Genomic DNA, 10,370 nt, shown 5'->3' on the forward strand with positions numbered 1-10,370 from the left:
TAATCCTACTCCAACAGGCTTCATGGAGGGAAATAAAGTTGGCTGAACTCCCAGCTAGAGTGTACAGCAGAAACAGGAAGCCCTGCCAGGGTCCCCGCTGATCATCACTTTCTGGTACTCATCTTGAGAGAGAACCAGGATGTAGACATGGAGAGCATCAGAAATCCGAGAGGTGGGTATTGCTTCTTAAATCTATTTTAAAACAACAACAAAAAAATACCACTACAGCTTTGTGACTATAATCCTACCCTTGTGGGCCTCTTGGAAGTAAATAAAGTTGTCTGAACTCCCAGCTAGAGTGTACAGCAGGAACATCAGCGGAGGTGAATAACGCTTATTTAATAATTTTTGAAAAATAGCAGAGTAAAAAATAAAATAAAAAAATTACCACTGCAGCTTTGTGACTATAATCATACCCCCACAGGCTTCTTGGAGGGAAATAAAGTTGGCTGAACTCCCAGCTAGAGTGTACAGCAGTAACAGGAAGCTGCTGCCATTTTGACACGGCCAGGGTCCCTGCTGATCATAAATTTCTGGTGCTCGTCTTGACACAGTGGTGGTGACCCACCTAAGCCAGTGATTAGCTAAATAGCATTCCCATCAATTTCTTGTAGGTTGAGACAGGAGCAGGATGTAGATACCAGAGGGGGCATGATGGGCATCAGAAAGGCAGCAGCAGGGAAGTAAGTAATGCTTCTTTATTCTTCAAAAAAAAAGGGAAGACGGTGAAAACAAACAAACACTATAGCTCTGTATCTATTTGTTCCCCCACAGGCTCCTTGGAGGGAAATAAAGGTAGCTGAACTCCCAGCTAGGATGTACAGCAAGAACAAGAAGCCTGTTACACGGTGTACACTAGACAGGAAGTGGAGAAATGAAGACAACAGACCAAACAGTTTACTTCAGAAACATAAGGAAAGCATGAAAGATCACAGAAAACTAGCAAAATCCCTTTGTTGAATGATAAACAGTATGCTCATTTATTAGTCAGTAAAAAAAATAGGTAAAGTAAAAAAATAGGTGAAATTACAGGCAAAAAACTCACATTCTTACAGTGAAAATGGAGAAATGTTCTATTTGGCTGGGAATCATGGGCATATATTTTCCCATAAGGCAGTTTTTCATGAAATTCTAGTAGTGCAGCTTTATTTTTGACCATGTTTATTCATCTAAAACTGTCACGAAAACAATACTATACAGCCAAAACCCCAAAGAAGTCCATTAAAGTTGACACCTTAAGACTTGATTTAGATTTTCATTTAAATCAGAGGAATGTTTGTGGTTGTAGAATTTGTCATTTTCACAGCTGTTTAATTTATCATTACTCGGGCTATTGTAGAATTCGGGATTTACACGAGGCGGAGAGTCGCAAATCTCCCGGCTGGAACTTTAAACAGATTCTGCTCCAATTATTAAGGTCACCTAGGAGGGAGAAGGAAGACTGTGGAGCTCGGAGGCCGTGTGTGGGTTTGTTGGTGTGCGCTAGAAAACACATTCGGCAAGATAGAAGGAAGAGAAACCAGTTGAGAATAAATAATAAATATATGAGAATGAATAAAGAAAAGAACACAAACGTCAGTAACACGAAGAAAAAAACTAATATATGGAATAAGTAAATAATACTGCATTATGGCAAGGTTAACCCCTTCACGACCCCTCGAATTTTGATTTTGGGTTTACATTTTCTTTCCCCTCACCTTCTACTACTTTAGGAATACTACTTTTCTACTTTTTTGGTTACTTTTTGTTCCATTTTTCATAAATACTCTGTGTGTGTGTATATATATATATATATATATATATATATATATATATATATATATAAATGCGACCAACAGAAAAAGTACAGAAAAAACTGCAGTGAAAAAAACTTGTCACTGGCAAGATACAAATAGACACAGGAACATGGAAAGAAATAGAAGCGGAGCACTCACACGATCGCTGGTCTTGAATTCAAGCTGTATTAATGGAGGTCCCGATACCGGTGGGAGACGAAAGTGGATTAGGGGGGAGCTCAGACGGCGGCCACGGTCTGTATCGCGCCAATTCATCGCGCAATTCTTATGTGATCTTTGCCCCAATGTTTATTTTTAACAGCATACAAAATGAGTGTTCCCAGGCTGCAGTGTGGCCCGAGACATTACATCACAAGTCATGGGTGGATCGACCGGGAATTATAGTTTAAGTTTAAAACACAGCACAGCATGGTAGGGAGCTCAGGTGTGCTTCAATGGGTACCCCACCCATTGAAGCACACCTGAGCTCCCTACCATGCTGTGCTGTGTTTTAAACTTAAACTGATGTATGGGAGGGAGAAAAGTGACCTCACACTAACAAACAAGGGATCCTGGGACTTGTAGTTGTAGGGAGGGAACTCCAACAGGAATTAGCCATTTAACAAAAAGATAGCCACAATGTTATGGTGGACTCACAACACAGCTATTTAGCCCTGAGACAAGCATGTCCATTACTGTCTGGTAGGTAAGTACTAAAATCGACTTATGTTGGATAGCCCCTTTAACAGTGGAGATTATTTCGTGCTTTCTATAAATGGTGGCTCTCTGCTGCTGACTGGTCATTAAGGGGTCAGTTTTTTTTTTCAGTGAACAATGTAATTTATTCTGAATTGTTGAGCTAGTATTAGATGAAAGCTTCGTGTAATGAGAACACGTTACACGACAAATACAATTCATATATTTGTAACAAGGCTTTTTGTTTCTGAAGAATGCTTTAGAATACGTGAATAGTAATTGGGAACTAATAATGAAATGTATTATTACCTTCAAGGGACACTGAATAATCTTGTAAGAATCTCAGAAAAGACTATGCTCTCATTCTTTCTGGTTTTGTTGATCTTCCATCTACTATTTTACAGATGTTGACAGCTGACATACCGAGAGAACACGGGGCAAAACAATTGTTCACTTTGTACTGTACAATTAAATAGTTGCTAGATAATTCAAAATATCTTTTCTGCTGTGCTTAATAATATGCATTAAAGGGGTTATCCAGGAAAAAACTTTTTTTTATATATCAACTGGCTCCAGAAAGTTAAACAGATTTGTAAATTACTTCTATTAAAAAATCTCAATCCTTTCAGTACTTATGAGCTTCTGAAGTTAAGGTTGTTCTTTTCTGTCTAAGTGCTCTCTGATGACACGTGTCTCGGGAACCGCCCAGTTTAGAAGCAAATCCCCATAGCAGACCTCTTCTAAACTGGGCGGTTCCCGAGACACGTGTCATCAGAGAGCACTTAGAAAAGAAAAATCTTAACTTCAGAAGCTCATAAGTACTGAAAGGATTAAGATTTTTTAATAGAAGTAATTTACAAATCTGTTTAACTTTCCGGAGCCAGTTGATATATATAAAAAAGTTTTTCCCTGGATAACCCCTTTAAAGGAAACCTTAGATTTTTTTAAAAATGTTTTTTGAAAAATTTAATTTTTATCAAGGGCTCAAGCATTGCTCCTATTGAAGTGCCCAATTTAGTAACCCACAGCTAAATATGTATTCTTAATGGAGTTACAGATTCCTACACTTACCAGTACAGTGGTCCCTCAACATACGCTGGTAATCCGTTCCAAATGGACAATCGTTTGTTGAAACCATCGTATGTTGAGGGATCCGTGCAATGTAAAGTATAGGACAGTGGTCTACAACCTGCGGACCTCCAGATGTTGCAAAACTGCAACACCCAGCATGCCCGGACAGCCAACGGCTTTCCGGGCATGCTGGGAGTTGTAGTTTTGCAACATCTGGAGGTCCGCAGGTTGAAGACCACTGGTATTGGAGTTTATACTCACGTGTCCCCGCCGCTCCGGACAATCACGGTACATTGGTGGGGGGTTATTAGAGGAAAGTTTCTGAAAAGGTCTAGGAAATTTTTATTTTTTATTGTTATACAGTTGTTATCTGAGGGGGTCTAAAGGCCCATATCCACTTACATTACTTCTTTAAACGTCCAACAATTCCACAAGTAGAAAGTACCCAGCACCCAGCCCAAGGACAGGTCAGCCCCCTTCAGTGGTGCTTCACAATATATATATATATATATATATATATATATATGTAAAATGCTTCATGTATGCACAATTCCAATAGACAGAAATAACTGGAGCACTCACCGTAGACTTTTTGCTGCCATCTTTATTCCATATTCATGGACACATAAAAGACGCCCTTGTGCAATAAGCAGAGCAGGAGCGCACACCTAAGAGGCAGCTGCTGTTTCACGCCAGTGAGCGTTTTGTCAGGCCCCTGGTCACTGGTGTGAAACAGCTGTACTTCTATAAATGTGACATGATAAGTGGTTGTCAGAGTAGGTTGGGAACACTGCAGCCCTCATCTTGCCCTCAACCTCTGCCCCTACTTGGATGATCTAATCTAAGCAGCAACGCCTAAATGGGAGAAGGTCACTTCACTCACTAGTGCAAAAGTGCACAAGTGCACAGTAACGGTAGGGTCAGACAAGCCCAAAAAACCCAAAGGGACAGGTCAAGGACAGAGTCAGTACATTGAGATGGATAACCAGAATAGGTGCTAGAGGGTCAAAAACAGGAGGACAGTGGAGCACAACATAGGGACCATCACCAGAGGTAGAGTCAACAACATGTCAAACCAGGAGAGCTTGTCAGATCCGAACCGCAGGCAGAAGTCAAAGTCCAAGCAAATAATTAGGTCCAGGAAGCAAAGTACACAAGTCAGGAACACTAGTGAGGGTAATGGAACACCACAGTCACTGACATCTGGGACAAGCAAATGTCTGTCCCGACAATCAGGAGCCGTGGAATGCCAGCACCGCAACCGGTTGGCCTGGTGGGAATCCAATCATCTAAAATGGCGGCCGAAGGTCCCCAAACCTGCCTCCGGCCATCTCCTGGGGTCTTCTGCTCTGGTCTGAGATCGAGCAGACCAGAGCAGAAGATCGCCGATAATACTGATCAGTGCTATGACTTATGCATAGCACTGAATAGTATTAGCAATCAAGTAATAGCTATAGATAGTCCCCTATGGGGACTATTAAAGTGTAAAAAAAAAAAAAAAAGTAACAAAATTTTAAAATAAAAGTACAAAAAATTATTAAAAATCCCCTCCCCCAATAAAATGGAAATTGTCCCTTTTTCCCATTTTACCCCCAAAAAACGAAAAAAATTATAATTATTAATAAACATATTTGGTATTGCTGCATGCATAAATGTCCGAACTATCAACATATAATGTTAATAATCCCATACGATGAACGGTGTAATCATAAAAAATAAAAAAAAGTCCAAGATTGCTGCTTTTTTGTCACATTTTATTAAAAAAAATAATAAAAAGGGATTTAAAAGTTTCAGATACACAAATGTGGTATCGATAAAAAGTGCAGATTATGGTGCAAAAAAGGAGCCCTCCTACCACCCCATATATAGAAAAATGAAAAAGTGATAGGTGGTCAAGATAAGGCAATTGTAAACATACTGATTTTGTACAAAAAGTTTGAGATTTTTTTTAAGTGGTAAAATAATAGAAAAGTATGTAGCCATGGGTATCATTTTAATCAGATTGACCGACAGAATACAGAAAACGTCATGTTTACTGTAAAGTGTACAGTGTAAAAACGAAATCCTCCAAAATTAGCAAAATTGTGGTTTTCATTAAAATTCCCTTCCTAAAAAATAATTTTTGGGTTCGCCGTACATTTTATGGTAAAATGAGAGGTGTCATTAGAAAGTACAATTGGTCACGCAAAAAACAAGCCCTTAAATGGGTTTGTAGATGGAAATATAAAAGAGTTATGAATTTTAGAAAGTGAGGAGGAAAAAAGGAAAATGCAAAAATAAAATTGGCAAGGTCCTTAAAGGGGTACTCCACTGGAAAACTTTTTTTTTTTTTAATCAACTGGTGCCAGAAAGTTAAACAGATTTGTAAATTACTTCTATTAAGAAATCTTAATCCTTCCAATACTTATCAGTTGCTATATGATTCACAGGAAGTTCTTTTCTTTTTGAATTTCCTTTCTGTCTGACCACAGTGCTCTCTGCTGACACCTCTGTCCATTTTAAGAACAGTCCAGAGTAGGAGCAAATCCCCATAGAAAACCTCTCCTGCTCTGGACAGTTCCTGAAATGGACAGAGGTGTCAGCAGAGAGAACTGTGGTCAGACAGAAAGGAAATTCAAAAAGCAAAAAACTTCCTGTGGTCCAAACAGCAGCTGACAAGTACTGAAAGGTTTAAGATTTTTTTTAATAGAATTTACAAATCTGTTTAACTTTCTGGCACCAGTTGATCTAAAAAAAATTACTGCAGAGAGCTGAAACCAAAGTAACAAAGGCTACCATCAGTAACACACTACGCCGCCAGGGACTCAAATCATGCTGTACCAGACGTGTCCCCTTCTTAAGCCAGTACATGTCCGGGCCCATCTGAAGTTTGCTAGAGAGGATTTGGATGACCCAGAAGAGGATTGGGAGAATGTAATTTGGTCAGATGAAACCAAAGTAGAGCTTTTTGGTTAAAACTCAACTCGTTGAATGCTGAGTTGCATCCAAAGAACCCCATACCTACTGTGAAGCATGGGGGTGGAAACATCATGCTTTGGGGCTGTTTTTCTGCTAAGGGACCAGGAAAAAAAACTGATCTGTGTAAAGGAAAGGGCATCAGCAAGGGCATTGAAGATGAAACGTGGCTGGGTCTTTCAGCATGACAATGATCCCAAACACACCACCCAGGCAACGAAGGAGTGGCTTCGTAAGAAGCATTTCAAGGTCCTGGAATGGCCTAGCCAGTCTCCAGATCTCAACCCCATAGAAAATCTTTGGAGGGAGTTGAAAGTCTGTGTTGCCCAACGACAGCCCCAAAACATCACTGCTCTAGAGGAGATCTGCACTGAGGAATGGGCCAAAATACCAGCAACAGTGTGTGAAAACCTTGTGAAGACTTACAGAAAACGTTTGACCTCTGTCATTGCCAACAAAGGGTATATAACAAAGTATTGAGATGAACTTTTCTTATTGACCAAATACTTATTTTCCACCATAATTTGTAAATAAATTCTTTAAAAATCAGACAATGTGATTTTATGGCTTTTTTTTCTCATTCTGTCTCTCATAGTTGAGGTATACAGCAACAGAAGAATACAGCAGCACACTGCCAGCACAAGGACATAGGTGAAACATGAACATGCAGATAAAACATGGAGAGCTATACAGCTATGGTGTAATAGATGCAAATGTGAAACTATGAGATAGTGAGGCACTTAGCTCGCAAATTTGTCTCCGCCGGCGGTCAAATAGCTTGGACCGTCCCACCGCGATAAGGTGGCCTCATTGGGACGGACCCTACACTGTGAATATGCCTCTGTGTGAACAGTTCAGTAAGCATGGCAGGATCTGGAACATCCAAGACACCTTATATACACACCTGATAGATAGATAGATAGATAGATAGATAGATAGATAGATAGATAGATAGTTGAGGTATACCCATGATGAAAATTACAGGCCTCTCATCTTTTTAAGTGGAGAACTTGCACAATTGGTGGCTGACTAAATACTTTTTTGCCCCACTGTAGTTTAGCCAGTAATTGGAAAAGCAGGTGGCAAGTAGCAGATGTGCCATTCCGATGTCTTGCTAAGCTGGGTAGTGACCCCTTTGGATGTACCTTTAGTCATCCAGAATTTGCAGAAATAGATGTAAATGAGATAGCGTTGAGCAGAATGTTTTTTGTTTTTCTTTATGTTTTTTTTTTATTGACTGAAGACAAAATTGAAAGATTTTGACTTTTCCGTTGACGTATTTTACAGCAGCCTTTAGATGGAGCTCTGACTGTTCTCTACACTGCTCATGGCTTTCTGATGTCTGCTATGGGGATATGAATTTTGCATAGGTTTATAAGGCAATATTGTGGATGCTAGGAGAGGAAGGGAATAAACAGGACATTGCTAAGGATACAAAGAAAGACCTTGGAATGTAGAATTACAAGTCTATTTCTTATACTCAGTATAATCCTTGTAGCCACAGTACATGACCGGGATCAGTGGTCAGCAGTTTGGTAAATGATGTCTAATACTTAATTATCAGAATTCCTGTTCCTGGCCTGTCCATGGTAGTCAGTGGTTATGGTCAGGGGTTTGAGGATGCGTCCCTGGTGTGGTGGTCAGATGTCATGGTCAGTGTTTGGGGGGGGGGGTCCCTGGTGTACAGAGGTCATGGTCAGCGGTTGCGGGGGGGAGGGGGGATCCCTGGTAGTCAGTGGTTATGGTCAGTGGTTTGAGGGTGCATCCCTGATGTGGCGGTCAGAGGTCATGGTCAGTGGTTTGGGGGGTGGGTCCCTGGTGGCGAGTGGTCATGGTCAGTGGTTTGGGTGGTAGGTCCCTGGTGGTCAGTGGTCATGTTCAGTGGTTGGGGGGGGGTCCCTGGTGCGAGTGGTCATGGTCAGTGGTTTGGGCGGTAGGTCCCTGGTGGTCAGTGGTCATGGTTAGTGGTTTGGGGGGGGGGGTCCCTGGTGGTCAGTGGTAATAGTTAGATGATAGTAACCAACTACTACTTATCTGTTCCATTGTATTACAGTCATTGTAATCCAGCTCACCTCTCATGCGCCCAGCTGGGCATTTTTTTCCGATGCATGGAGCAGCTCACATGACATGAATGGAGGGGTTGTGGCCGTGACTATCCTTTGGATAGGGGTAAGATATCTAGCAGCGGAGTACCCCTTTAAGTGAGGCAGTGCTGCAATATAGTCTTCTCCACTAGGGCTGCATTATTTATCCGACAAGTCTACGTCCTTTTTCACGCGACGCACTGAAGGGGAAAAAAAAACGCACAAATCTGCAGGAATATGTCTGACTTAGTTGACTGACAAGGTTGTAATTTGCTGTTTAAGTTTGCAAATAGAAAATAATAGAGCTCTTCATTAATCCGCACCTGGCCTGGATACAGCGTTTGGCTTCAAAACATCCATAATAATTCCAGCTTTTAGTATTTGTCGGTGTGCTGCATACCTGATAAGTACTAATATTGTACCTGGAACAAGTCATTTTCTCTACCCACAGCACAAATCCGCCATTGCTGGGGACAGACTAATTATGATGGATGTTGTACTGTATATCCAGCAGAGAGAGACACCTTCATTAATCTGCAGCGACACAGTCATTTTATAGCAATGTATTATTTTACGCCGGGATTTTTATATGGCGATCCTGCTACTTAGCACTAAATGAATGTAATGCACATTCTGGAATTGAATACTTCTGCAAAGTAATTGTGTCGCCTTCCTTGGTGTACATACCGCGGTGCGGAGGGCGAGAGCTGGATGATTCTTCCGTCTACTGTCAAATCAATCATCATTTTTGTTTTCCGCTTCGGTTTGTTTGGGTGTTCTATATAGAGAAAGGTTATGGACAGCTCTCAGTGGTAACCTTTCCCATAGATGCTATGTAAATGGAGGGGTGACTCAGTGGCTAAATATACTTTATGCGAAAATAGTGGCGTACCTGCCATATCACATAAATAAAAGAACGCTTCTATAGGATACTTACTAGGTCATGCAGATGCTTTACGTATCTATTATGTGTCTAGCTTCTGTATTTGGCTCACAAATCCCTCTGCTGCTCACTCATTCTGAAATCCACTGCTCAGGAAGGGGCATGTCTGAGGCAAGCTCTAAGCCCACCCTCACTCACCATGCATTCACTTCCTCCCTGAGTCGGCTGTGCGGGGTCTCTTCATCCAATCACTGCAGGCTGCCCTGTAACCCCCTCCTCTCTGTTTTCATGCTGATAGACAGGACAGGAGTGAGCACAGAGGAGTGCTAGTCCCAGTCTGTGCTTCAGCTAGGACAAAGATGATGCTACAGGCGGACATGATTATGTTCTGGATGGTATGGGGACCCCTAGTGGTCTTTTTTTTTAATAAGTCATGATTTCTATAAAAGGAGAAAAAAAGTGTTTATGAAGTATATTAGAAAGATTATTGTTTTGCCAAGACATACAACATAAGTTTTTGACTCTGACAGTGCCCTTTTAAACTCCAAGAGTTGTTTATTCTTTCACCCTCTTCCCTTAAAGGGTATATCTCAAGATTTAAAGCATTAGTCTCCCTGACTCTGTCGGCAGGACACATTTAAATTCTAAGGCAATCTCGTACCAAGGAATTAGCCCCAAGACTCATGTGATCAGACAGAACATCGATGCTGGAGGTCCCATGCAATTCCATGTGACATCAGGCATCAGAGTTCCTGGAATCTGTCTGATCATGGGAGTCTCAGGGTAATTCTTAGGCTACGAGATCACCCAGGTAGTTTGAATGTGTCTTGCCGACGGAGCTAAATGAGACTAATGCTTTAAAGTTATCCCATTTGAACGGCATAGGGGATAACAAGCTGATCAGTA

General features: G+C 41.1%; 1 long non-coding RNA gene across 6 annotated transcripts in view; it reads left to right on the forward strand.

The window, feature by feature from the left end:
- LOC130295372 (uncharacterized) overlaps positions 1-1,578 on the forward strand; it is a 77,508-nt gene extending 75,930 nt beyond the window's left edge. For all 6 annotated transcript variants that reach the window (XR_008848803.1, XR_008848805.1, XR_008848804.1 and 3 more), the window contains 3 exons: positions 18-172; positions 615-683; positions 775-1,578. This is a non-coding gene — a long non-coding RNA (uncharacterized LOC130295372). The remainder of the gene's footprint in view (positions 1-17; positions 173-614; positions 684-774) is intronic.
- The last annotated feature ends 8,792 nt before the right edge of the window (positions 1,579-10,370 follow it).

This window comes from Hyla sarda, chromosome 11, assembly GCF_029499605.1.
Source record: "Hyla sarda isolate aHylSar1 chromosome 11, aHylSar1.hap1, whole genome shotgun sequence".
Taxonomy (NCBI): domain Eukaryota; kingdom Metazoa; phylum Chordata; class Amphibia; order Anura; family Hylidae; genus Hyla; species Hyla sarda.